This window comes from Myotis brandtii, unplaced genomic scaffold (assembly GCF_000412655.1).
Source record: "Myotis brandtii unplaced genomic scaffold, ASM41265v1 scaffold1186, whole genome shotgun sequence".
Lineage (NCBI taxonomy): Eukaryota > Metazoa > Chordata > Mammalia > Chiroptera > Vespertilionidae > Myotis > Myotis brandtii.
Window position 1 is genome coordinate 981318 of NW_005354120.1, and position 13514 is coordinate 994831.

Sequence of the window (13514 nt, forward strand, 5' to 3'; positions counted from 1 at the left end):
CATTAGTCATAACACATTCAGTAATCATATAGTTGCATTGATTGTTAAGCTTTGGTTTTGCACATAGTCTGAGGCTAATGAAAACAAATAATGGATTGCCTTAATCAAAATTAATGTTTGGTGTAAAAAATTGAATGACCTTCAAGGTTAAGATTTTTTAATGATCAGGAGGGGATGGAGGTAGCATTCTGCTGTTGGTGTTAAATAACTGTAGAAAACCCCCAAGCCACAGAGAATCTATACTGAGGATGAAATTTCTGGGAAATATATGAACTCACCATAAATTGAGTTAATGTTGGTATTTGTGATAAAAATTGTTACCTAAAATTGGTTAAAGAATAGAATGTACCCAGAATTTAAAAAAAAATATGTTCATTGTAGAACCACCATAAAGATAGCATGGTGCGTGTGTGATTTTTTTTTCCTGAAAAATAAAGGCAGCATTTTTTAAATTTTAAAAATCTGAGCAAAATGAAAGGAAAGTATATTTTAGCTTATGAGTATTCTATTTCTACAGATGTACACAAACTCCAATGGCTTTGTTTTGAGTAACAGCCATTTCACACTTGAATTTAACCACTTAGACATCTATCATTAGTGGATTCCAAGATAGCTGCAGAGTAGGTGGAAGCTACACTCACCTGCTCCCCACCCCAAACCAAATTTAAAGTTAAATTATAGGACAATCAACCTGAATAACCACCTGAAGGCTAGCTGAACTGAAATATTATAACCAAGGATTTACAGAAGAAGCCACATAGAGACCGGTAAGGGCAGAGATGCGGAAAGGGCCAGCCCCTGCACCCAGGTGTGGTGGCTGAGAAGCCAGAGGGATATTGTGGCTGTAAAACTCTGTTCCCACAGGAATGTGGGGGTCTCGATCCCATGCAGGGATCCCTTACCCAGAGCAGCAGAGATGAGAAGATGAGACAGTATAGACTATAATGGAGAAAATCAGTGTTGATTCAGTCCACTTGGGATACTCAGATACCACCTTCCCAGGGACAAGCATTCCTATTGCTATAGCACCTGCCTTGGGAGTGCACTGCCTGGTTCGCAACTGCTGGTGAGGGCTTTGCAGGCTGCACCCAGCAGTGATTTGGGGGACCCTGTATTTCTGGGGAGGCTCTTGACAGAGACTCAGAGGGTGACTAAACTGTGTGTCTTTGGAAAGAGGGCCAGTCTCCCCCACATCAAGCACACAGCTGACACCCCTTCTCCAACCTGTTGAATCACTTGCCAGCCCATCCTGCAGAGTTTGGCCATGCAGGGAGATCAGAGTGCTGTGCAGAGCTGGGATTTTCAAAGTGTGTCTCTGGTGAAGCTTTTGTCCTGGAACCAGATGGGTGGGTGCAGAGATGTGTGGATACATTGCAGAGGGCCGATCCTATTGTCCCTGAAAGCTCAGCCCATGCTATGCCAGGAAGGGAAAGAAGTGCCCACCTCCCTCCTACAGGCTTGTGGGCACCACTTCAATGAGAGACTGGATCAGCACTGCCAAGTCCCATGTACCCCACTCCTCAGTTCTGCAGGGAGAAGAAAGAGGGGCTAAGAGCTGGAACATTCAAAGTATGAGTCCCTTAGAGGCTATTGTCTGGGACTGGGATGAAGGGCTTAGCTGCCTCCTGCAGGCTGGGCTGGTATCATCCCCCAATGGGAGACTCTTTGGATCTGTCCCCCTGAGCCCAGGGGTTCTGCCTGGCTAAGTTTGTTTCTGCAGAGGGGATGGCTGGCTGCATCCTATCTGAACCTCTAGTGTGCCCTCCTGAGGAAATTGGAGTTGGAGACTCTGGCAGAGACTGAGTTGTTTGGCTCTGGAACAAGGGCCACTCTCCCCAAATTAAGGGTCTGACCACATGACCCCCAAGTAGCGGACCCATTAGCCCTGTCCTTCCAACCCCAGTTGCCCTGCCCTTCTGAGCTCACAACCTGTGGAAGGGTCTGTGGGTCACGGCCAGCCTGGACCCACTCTATAGTCTTTCTTCAGGAGGCTATGGAGGAAGACCAGGCTACCTCAGGGGAAGGCAGAGTAACTGACAAGGGGAGATGGACCTCATGGAGCCTCAGTCCTTTTACAGATCTGCCGCTAACTCTAAGCTAGAATAAGCCGACTAATAAACAGATTGGCCCCTTCTATGCCCACATAGGCCCAGTAGACACAGCCACAAGCAGTGAACAGTGTGGTAGCTTCAAAAAAGTAGCCCAAGACTGGTTACATACACTGTCTGATGTCTACCAATAGCTGAACCCCACCCAAGTGGACCCAGAACCAACACAACCAACGGTGGGCTTCAGATCACACCAGAGCTCAACCCAACTAGACACACAAATGGAACCCCCAAAGGAGAATTCCAGAAGGCACCAGACCCAGCTGGGAACAACTTGGGCCTCAGGGGGCAGCCCCTGCACAGTGTCTCACACACGGTGATCAAGGTTTACCCTCATAGTCAGCAAGCCTGAAGGATTAACTCCACCCACAAAAGGGCCAACAGCATTAAAGACTCAACTACAACAGGAGAGTGCACGTGCACATAACCCATAAGAAACAGTCCTGGGCCATGGAGCTCAGGTGATCTGGAAGATTGTGCCACTGAGCCCAACAAAACACCTTCATCATGAAGCCATCATAAAAAATTTGGGAGATCTACCTAATACACAGAGACAAAATGGGGAGACAAAGAAATATGCCCCAAGTGAAAGAGCAAGAGAAATGCCTAGAAAAAGAATTAAATGAAGTGGAAGCAACCAAAGCACCAGATGCAGAGTTTAAAACAATGGTTATAAGATGCTCAAACTTTCGGGGAAGAATTGGTGATCTCAGTGAGAACTTAAACAAAAAGATAGTAAGCATTAAAAATGACATAGAGACCTAGCTGGTTTGGCTCAGTGGATAGAGCATCAGCCTGTGAATTGAGGGGTCTCAGGTTTGATTCTGGTCAAGGGCACATCGGATTGTGGGCTCGATCCCCAGTAAGGGGTATGCAGAAGGCAGCCAATCAATGATTCTCTCTCATCATTGATGTTTTTATCTCTCTATCACTCTCCCTTCCTCTCTGAAATCAATAAAAATATATTTCAAAGAAACAACAACATAGAAACCATTAAAAAAAGAACTAGTCATAAATGAAGAATAAACTAGAAGGAATCAACAGCAGGTTAGATGACTAGAGGATCAAATCAGCAATTTAGAGGACAAGATGACAGTAAATACCCATGCAGAGAATCAAAAAAAAAAGAGAATTTTAAAAAGTGAGAAAAGTCTTAAGGGACCTCTGGGACATCAAGTGTAACAACATCATCATAGAAGTACCAGAAGGAGAAGAGGGAGAGTAAGGCATTGAGGACCTGTTGGAAGAAATAATAGCTGAAAACATCCCTTACCTGGTGAAGGAATAAGTCACAGAAGTTCAGGAAGCATAGAGAGTCTCAATCAAGATGAACCCAAATAGGCCCACACTAAGACATATCATAATTAAAATGCCAAAGATTAAAGACAGAGAGAATCTTAAAAGCAGCAAAAGAAAGATAGTTCCTTACAAAAGAACTCCCATAAAGCTGTCAGTACTGTGAAAACATGAGGTGAGACAGTTTAAATCACTTTGAGTAATTATAAAGGCAGTGTTTATTAAAATATATTTCATTTTCAGAATTGAACTATCAGCTGTTAAAGTGTGTATACATTTTTGGGGGACACCTTATATTAATCCCTGAAGATCTGAGTAAAGGCATTTTAGTCTGAGGTAACACTTGCTTCTTGTTGGTTCATATCTTAGCCTCTACAACTTATTCTAAAGAATTAACTCTGGAAGTCGGATGAGATGAATTTTGAAGAGCCCCAAGTATTATCCAAATACATTCTTTTTTTTAAAATCACACCTAGAGAAATGCTTACTCTGGACTATCTAGAATAAATAAGGTAGACAATTTTTTCAACAAAGATTATTTGACATTATTTCCATTTATCTTTTCTGTTCTCTTCCAAATACTCCAAGGCACCTACTCACACACATCTCTTGTTTTGGAAAGAAGTGTTTCGGTACAGGGCAAGATTGTAAAGACTTTCTAACTACTACTCATGGGTTGTCTGGCTTGGTATTTATTCTGCTTTGTCAGTGTCTCAAGTTGTGTTTGGGAAAGGACTTACTCATTTTCATCCCCACTTAATGGAGATTCTCTTCAAGGTAAACATGAAGAAGCCCTAAGGCGGTAATACCTCCCCTTCAGTTAGAGTAATTTGGCCTTCACCAGTTGTAGACTCCTGGGTGTTGATAGGAACCATTAGACAGGTTCTTTTTAAAAATAGGTATTGAGCCTTTAAAGGATAAAATCCTGCTTTCTAACGTGCAATTTTGTTAACCATTCTGTTTAGAAAACTGGGCTCCGTGTGGTTTCCCAGCTCCTGGTATCTCCTCTTGACGCAGGAGGCTGGGGCTGCGTCGGTCATGCCACTTTAGGTTACTGGATCGCACAGGATGCTACAAGGCAGACACACCCCGGGCTGACTCACTGAGTGGGAAGTTTAAAAAGATGGTTTTCCTCAGCCATCAATTAGATAAACCACATTTTTCCAGGAGAAAAACAGAATTTTGAGAAGTTCTTTACAAACAAAAACTCCCTTGCTCATTCATGATGCCTTCGGTTATGTTTTCTTGTGAAGGGAAGTATGACTTTAACCTTAATTGCACTTACAAATTAGCAAGTAAAATATAATGCCACCCTTTCCCCCTTCCATCCTTCCTTCCTTTTTTTTTTTTTTTTCCTCAGAAGGAGATACTTTCATGATTTTAGCTCTGGTAAAATTAGAGCATTCTTCCTCTTTGCCTCTTCCCTCAAGGCTGTGGTTTTGACCGACCACATGGTGAATACATTATAGATGCAGGCTTGAGTTCTGTTTGCTCTGCTCTGGCTACTCTTCTTTATACATTTCTCTTTTATTGCAACTTCCTTGAAAATATACTGAAGAAAGGACATTTATAGATTGTGCCTTTTCGAAAATGGCAATGTAGATTTAAGATGCACGCAAGGAGGAATCAAACACTGACTAATGATTTAAGCCGTCTCACCTCATGTTTTTACAGTGCTGGATGCGGGTTTGGAAAACACTGGGTCAGTGGCTCCCACTATATTGTAAGATTCCCAAGGACAAAGGACGTGTTTGTGGTTTCTGTCTCCTGATGTGCAATATACCTAATACACGTTGGGCAACATGTTCAAAAAAGCAGCCCTTCATCATGCAAAAGAATAAATAAGAGGAAAACCACACAATCAAATATTTTGCACAAAGAATTTTGTACAAAAATCTCATTTCCTTACCCAGAACTTGAGACCAAGGTGACAATAGTGATGGGTTGGGGTTCCATGTAGCTATTTAGACCTGAGGATCCCCTGTGCATATGTTTAATATGGATATCTGGATTGCAGACCAGTAGTAATTATCACTGTCCTCTTTCTGTACTCTTGTGAGAGAAAGTTGCCCCTGGGTATGTGAATACCAGGGATCCAGGAACACTAAGGCATTCCTTTGTTTGATGATCTCTTAGAATTTTATCTCCATTGGAGTCAATTTACAGTAGCCAGTGGTAAAATGTGCTCAATGAATTTGGGTAAAAGTAGTGCTAACAGATAAGAATGATGTAACCAGGTTTTTGTGTGGTTATATGTGTGGGTATGTATATACTATCCTAGTTAGGTCTCATAATAATTGAGGAAGATATCATCTCCATTTAAGCAATGAGAAAACAGGTTCAGAAGAATAGTTTGCTAAAAATCAGAACACTGAAGTTGTTGATTCTGGCTTCAAAATGTGTGTTCTTAAATATTAAATAATGCTGCTTCTACTAAACTAGAGGCCTGGTGCACAAAATTTGTGCACAGGGGGCGGGGGTCTCTTCAGCCCAGCCTGCACCCTCTCCAATCCGGGACCCCTTGGTGGATGTCCGACTGTCGGTTAGGCCAGGATTGGGCCTAACTGGCAGTCGGACATCCCTCTCACAATCCGGGACCACTGGCTCCTAACTGCTCACCTGCCTGCCGGCCTAGTTGCCCTCAACTGCCCCCCCTGCCAGCCTGGTTGCCCCCAACTGCCTCCCCCACTGGCTTGGCTGACCCTAACTGCCCCCCCTGCCGGCCTGGTTGCCCCCAACTGCCTCCCCCACTGGCTCCTAACTGCCCCCCTGCCGGCCTGGTCACCACACGCAGCCTGCTGCTTGGTCGTTTGGTCGCCTCTCACTAACCCCCTGCCGGCCTGGTTGCCCCACACAGCCTGTTCGGTCGTCCGTTCGGTTGCGATGGTTGCTTAGGCTTTTGTATATATAGATTCTATTTCCTCTCTGGTATTAGCTATTCTGCCATTTTTTCCCACTTTAATTCCATTAGTGTTGTGTTTTTTTGAGTTAATTCACAACATAATGGTAGGAAAACAGATAACAGATATTTTTAAAGCATGTACTAGTATAATGGCAATGTTATGATTCCTTTGTCATGGCCAAAGTCTCCACCACTGCTTTTTCTGGGATCTGGGGCAGGTGAAAGGCAAATACAGTTCTTAGGATGGATCCAAACAATACTATCCAAACTTTTCCATATTGTTACTGCTTCCTTGGGTGTTTTGGGCCCATGCTCTACTTTGAGGGCTTAGGAGTGCCTGGGCTTATGGGGTAGTTGCCTACATAGAGTAACTTAGACAAGCCAACAATCTTAGGGCATAGCAAGGCACTTTCTTATTGTACAATAAGTGGGCAATACAGGTACCTGCAGTGGGTGCTCAACTGTAGAGCAAGTGCCAACAGAGCAAAGGCTGAGCAGACTTTGGATATGGATTCTGCTCCTCTCTGTCAAGTCCAGAAGGCCTCTCATAGTCCTCCATCCTACCTGCCTCCATCCTTCTCTATATCCTAGCCTACGCATTCGATTCATTGCCTGTGATTAAATGTTATGCTCTTTCAAGCAGCTTTAGGATCATGTTTTAGAAGTCAACGCTGAGCACTGTGTTCTATGAATGTTTCATCACAACCATCAAATATTCTCTTAAGTAATGGATGCAATGGGGGGAGTTCATAAACAAGGAAAAAGGATAAAATTGCATGAACATATTTCAAAATATCATATTTCACTTACGACTTCAGAGGCTTTTACACAAGGTTTTTTTCCCTAAAGCATTTGAAAGATTTTGAATAACATGTTAGCGTGATGTTTTCAAAAGTTGTTTTTCAAATACAGAATGTACCAAATGTTGTAGTCAATATATTTTTGTCATATTAAACTTGTCAATTTACATATTGTTATTTGCTGATTATATACTCTACTTACTCTACTGACCCTGTCCCAATATATTTAAACTTCAGCAAGCCTTTTTACAATAAATCAACAAACAATAAGTGTTGGCAAGGATGTGGAAAAAAAGGAACCCTTATGCACTGTTGGTGGGAATGTGGCTTGGTGCAGCCACTTTAGAAAGAAGTATGGAGTTTCCTCAAAAAACTAAAAATCGACCTGCCTTATGACCCAGTGATTCCACTTCTGGGAATATATCAGAAGAAACCTGAAACACTAATTTGAAAGCATATATGCACCCCTACGTTCACTGCATCATTATTTACAATAGTCAGGATTTGGAAACAGCCCAAGTGCCCATCAGTAGATGACTGGATAAAAAAGCAGTGGTACATTTACACAATAGAATACTATGCGGCTGTAAAAAAGAAGGAAATCTCCTGTGACAGCATGGATGGACCTAGAAATTATTATGCTTGCTGAAATAAGCCAGTCAGAGAAGGACAAATACCATATGATTTTAGTTATATGTGTAACTTAATGAACAAAATAAACAAACAAAGTAGAAATAGAGTCATAGATATAGAGAACAAACCGACTGCTATCAGATGGAAGGGTGGTTGTGGGGCTGGGTGAAAAAGATGAAAGGATTTTAAAAAATCTCAAACACCCAGATAACAGTATTGGGTTACTGGAGGGAAAGGGGGGTGGAGTGGTAGGTGAGGATAAATGAGGAATAAGTATTGATGGAAAGAGACTTGACTTGGTGTGGTGAACACACAATACAATATACAAATGATGTAATATAGAATTGTAATAAAAATAAAATAAAACTGCAAAAAATGTCAAAAGCTGCTCTTTTGATTCAATATTAGAGTGAACACACAAATTCAATGAAATATTTGAATGATAAATTTAGGCTTTTTAATGTTTGTGGCAGCTGTAGATGTCAGAGGCTGAAATTTCCTTTACTGTCATCATGTCCTTAATTGACTCCTGTTGTCTTGGGTTTCCATAGAGACTCCTTCTTAAAAGGGGTCTGAACTTTGCAGTTTTTTAAGTTGTAATTGACTGTTATTGTGCAGGGGCCCTATCAATGTGGTAGTAAGATGTTGAGTGCAGAATCTTTCTAGTCCGATGATTGCTTATTAATCTTTTAGTGGGCCTGTGCCCTGCACTGACTTTCCCAAGTAGTTCTAAGTTCTACCACTCACCACTTTGTCCTTAGGTGAGACAGGAAGGCTAGAGGGGGCTGGAGCTGGGCATTTTCCTCTTCCAGGTCAGTTCGGCTGTGGTAAATAGTTTTCCCTGAAGACAGGCCCTTCTTAAGAAGAATGGAGAGTTCTGGATATATTTCAAAATGATTACTTTCCTTTCTCCCTGCCAGGAACAGTAGAGGGTTTTCCTCTAAAATCTTTGCCTGAGAACCTGGAGGTAAAATCTACAAAAGTGTAAAGTTTAACCACACTGAGCCTCCAGCAGTTTGTCAATTATAGTTTAGGTGTTTCTACCTAAAAGTTGCAGACTTCTGCTCCCATAAATATGATTATGAATATCTGCCCCCCCCCTCTCTCTAGTTTCTGTGGCAGTGGTTTGCCCTGTGACCTCAATTCCCAGGTGGATCTGTGAAGAGTTGTTGAGTTTTCAGTTTTTCGGCTTTTTTCTTGTTGTGAGAACAAGACTAATGACCTCCCAGATCTAACATGACAGGCCAGAAACTGGAAGTCAGAATGATAGATTTATATTTAAATCTAAAGAGGTGATAGTAGTCTTGACATAGCCTAACCACATCCAAGAAATGGAATTCAAGTATAGCCACATCACTTGAGAGAACATATCCAGAACAAACCCAAAGAATGGTGAGAGGAAAATAAAGCCATTCTATATAATAAAAGCCTAATATGCTAATTGTCGGTTTGTCGGGTTGGCCATTCAACCAATCAAAGTGTAATATGCTAATGATATGCTAAGGCCACTCAACTGCTTGCAATGATGTGCACTGACCACCAGGGGGCAGATGCTCCAACTGGTAGGTTATCTTGCTGCTGGGGTCCAGCCGATTGGGACTGGGCGAGACAAGCTGCACACACCCTGGAGTCCTCACGTGGTCCCTCCCCAGCTGGCCACCTTCCCGGGTCTCTCCCCAGCCCCAATCGTGCACCTGTGGGGTCCCTCAGCGTGGCCTGTGCTCTCTTGCAATCTGGGACCCCTGGGGGATGTCAGAGAGCTGGTTTCTGCCTGATCCTGCAGGCCAGACCGAGGGAGCCCACTTGTGCACAAATTCATGCACCAGGGCCTCTAGTGTACAAATAATAATGATTGAAAATTGGTCTAAATAAACATAAATGCCACACCAGTTTTGCCACTCAGGAAATTTATCTTTTATTTTAATACTAGAGGCCCGGTGCACAAAAATTTGTGCCCTTGTGGGGGGGGGGGGTTCCCTCAGCCCGGCCTGTGCCCTCTCTCAGTCTGGGACCCCTTGGGGGATGTCCACCTGCTGGCTTAGGCCCGCTCTCCGGGGGATTGGACCTAAGCTGGCAGTCAAACATCCCTCTGGCAGCCCGGGAGCCCTTGGGGGATGTCCACTTGCCAGCGGGGAGCAGGCCTAAGCTGCAGTCGGACATCCTTAGCACTGCTGAGGAGGCGGGAGAGGCTCCCACCACCACCGCTGTACTGGCAGCCGTCAGCCTGGCTTGTGGCTGAGCAGATCTCCCCCTGTGGGAGCACACTGACCACCAGAGGGCAACTCCTGCATTGAGCATCTGCCCCCTGGTGGTCAGTGTGTGTCATAGTGACCAGTCATTCCCAGTCGTTCTGCTGTTAGGGTCAATTTGCATATTACCCTTTTATTATATAGAATCACCACTTTCCAAATCTAGATTTCTAAAATATGTACACTACACTGATGTTTTTTTGTTACTTATATGTAAATTGTGAAGTTATTTGTGATGAGATGCCAGGAATTCTGCTAAAGAAACAGAATATTCAGTAATCTCCAGCCACTGTTGGTAGTAATTCAGTAAGTATATCCTTCCTCATAGATAATGATGCTGGTATAATTTGGTAAAGTAAAAGTACTATGATTCACCTGCCAGGGAGTTGGTGTCTCAGAAAATACCAAGAAATACATATTTTCCTTGAGTAAAGATGATTCAAAGTCAATAACAATTTTCCCACAAAGGAAACATCAGACCCAGACAACTTCACAAAGTAGTTCTACCACACATTCAAGGAAAAAAGAATTTCAGTTTTTTATAAAACTCTTCCAAGAGAATAGAGAATTTTGATGTTCAAACCTGACCAGAATACTCAAATAAATAAAAATTACATAACTACACTCTTGAACAAAAATGCAAAATATTAGCAATCAAATAAAATAGTAGCCATCTGTATACAGAAATATTTAAAAAATCAATACATCTTGAGTATGATTAAGTTTATCCTAGAAATGCAATGTTGGTTTAACAATAGAAAATCAATTGCTATAATTTATCACATTATTAAAGGGAGAATGACACATGATTACCTTAATAGATGTAGAAAAAAGCATCTTTTAAAATTCAGTATTCACATATGATTTAAAAAATACTTTATCAAATTAGGAAAAGCATAAAAATTCATTAATTTTATAAAAGACAAATAAAAAGACACAAACAAAAAATGTACAGTAAACATCAAACTTAAAGATGTAATGTTAAAGGCATTTTCTTTAAGAGCACTTCTATTCAACCATTGGCTATGGGATCTAGCTGGTACAATGGAGACAATGGAGTAGAAAAAAGAAAGCAATAGGAAAGAAAAGTTTCATTTTTGCAGGTACAGTTTTCATTAATGTAAGAGAAATTGGCAAATTTTTTATATAAAATCAATACATAAAAATCAGTTGTTTTTCTATATCAGGAACAAAATATTTTCAGTGTGCAACTAAAATATAGACATACCTGGGGAGAGTCCTATCAAAATGCATTCAAACCTTTAATAGAGCAAATTATGAGATTTTGGTAAAGCCAATTAAGAATTACTTAGATAAGTGGAGGGAAATAATCTGTTCCTGTCCCCCCTTTGGGGGTCGAACGACCCTTTCACAGGGGTTGCCTAAGACCATCGGAAAACACATATATAATTACATATTGTTTTTGTGATTAATCACTATGTTTTAATTATGTTCAATTTGTAACAATGAAATTGGGGCTCACCACCACATGAGGAACTGTATTAAAGGGTCGCGGCATTAGGAAGGTTGAGAACCACTGCTGTAAAGACTCAATTTCGCCTATTTTAAACTCTAGATTCTGTGAACTTCCAACAAAAATCCCAAAGTGGCTATAGCGGGCAGTGTGGAGCAACAGGATCTAGTCAACATCTATCTTTAAGAAGTGGTAGAGGACATGGAACTAGCTTCTGAAGGTGCTGGGTTAAGGGTCAGGTCATAAAATTGGATGAGACTATTTTTTTTTTTAAATTTGGAAGCACATTTCCACCTTACATGGTCTAATCCCTTAGCAAGGGGACAATGTTAACACACTACTAGGATCATTCTTGGATGCCTGGCAAAAACAATAGCACCCACTCAGTGAAACAGAACTACCAAAATTGCTACAGCAGGGAGTGGAGGAAAGGACCAAAACGTTCACAGAAGTTAACATCCACATGTGAATATAGCATATCAGGTCAAAAAACTTATTAGCTGACTATATTCTACAGGAGGGCCTGGGGGACACTCCATTTATTAGGACAATAAAAAGAATGTGCTGGGTGACACAGGCAGCAGCATCACTGAGAAACTTGTTCTCTCAACGTGGAACTGTCATTGGAATTGAGCTCATAGATAGAAAGGGGATGGTCCCAAAATAACAGAGGGCAGAGGGTTAATCTTAACTATCGGAACGGAGGTGAGCACAGCTATGGCAGGTTAGAGTGACAGCCAGGAGCAGCTCTGGGGGTATTTAACAGAATACAATCTTCCAAGGAGCCCAAGAGATGGACACATACTTTCCTGGTTCGGATCCACTGGGTTTAAGGAGAGGCTCAGTGACAAGAAGATAGGATCCTACAACTTCCCAGAACTCATGGTAATTTTCCTAGCCCTTTCTCAAAGGATATAAAAGCCATTGACCCGTGGGGCAAAGGGAAAACCCAAACATATTGAGGGTGGTTGGGCACAGGGACCAACTTGACCACAAAGAGGAAAACGGTCCTCCTTTTAGGATGAGGGCATGTAAAAGTGAAGTAATAAAAGGCATCTTGACCCAGGTACATTTCACAGAGTATCCACTAAGTCTGTGATTCCAGTCAGTGGTCATTTTCTCAGCCTTGAATTTCAAATGGAAACCTTATACTTGGCAGCTAGCATAATATTCACATATATCTCTTGATCTGTAGAATAATACCAATCCCAGTGGGAGAGTCCAGGAGAATATCTTTATGACATCAGGGTAGGGAAGAATATTCTAAACAAGACACACAACAAGCATAAACCATAAGGAAATGATTAATAAAGTTTGATATGTTAAAATTGAAAACTTCTTGTCTTGTACCAATCTGCATTCCCACCAGCAGTGTACTAGGGTTCCCTTCTCTCCACATCCTCACCAACACTTGTTCGTTGATTTATGGATGGTAGCCATTCTGACAGGAGTTGGAGGTGGTAACTCATTGTGATTTTAGTTTGCATTTCTCTGAGGATTAGTGACTTTGAGCATTTTTTTCATATGTCTCTTGGTCATTTGTATATCCTCTTTGGAGAAGTGTTTATTCAGGTCCTCTGCCCATTTTTTAAAATGTATTGTTTGTCTTCCTGGTGTTGAAGTATATGAGATCTTTGTGTATTTGGAAATTAAACCCTTACCAGGTGTATCATTGAAAAGCATGTTTTCCAACGGAGTAGGTTCCCTTTTCATTTTGTTGATGGTGTCTTTTGCTGTGCAGAAGCTTTTTAGTTTGATGTAGTCCCATTCGTTAACTTTTTCCTTTGTTTTCCTTGAATGTATCAGTGAAAATACTGCTATGTGAGATGTCTGAGATATTACTGCCTATTTTTTCTTCTAGGATTTTTATGGTTTCATGACTGACATTTAAACCTTTTATCTGTTTTCAGTTTGTTTTTGTGTATGGTGTAAGTTGGTGGTCTAGTTTCATTTTTTTGCTTGTATCTGTCCAATTTTCCCAACACCATTTATTGAAAAGACTGTCGACTCCATTGTATGCTCTTGCCTCCTTTGTCAAATATTAATTGAGCA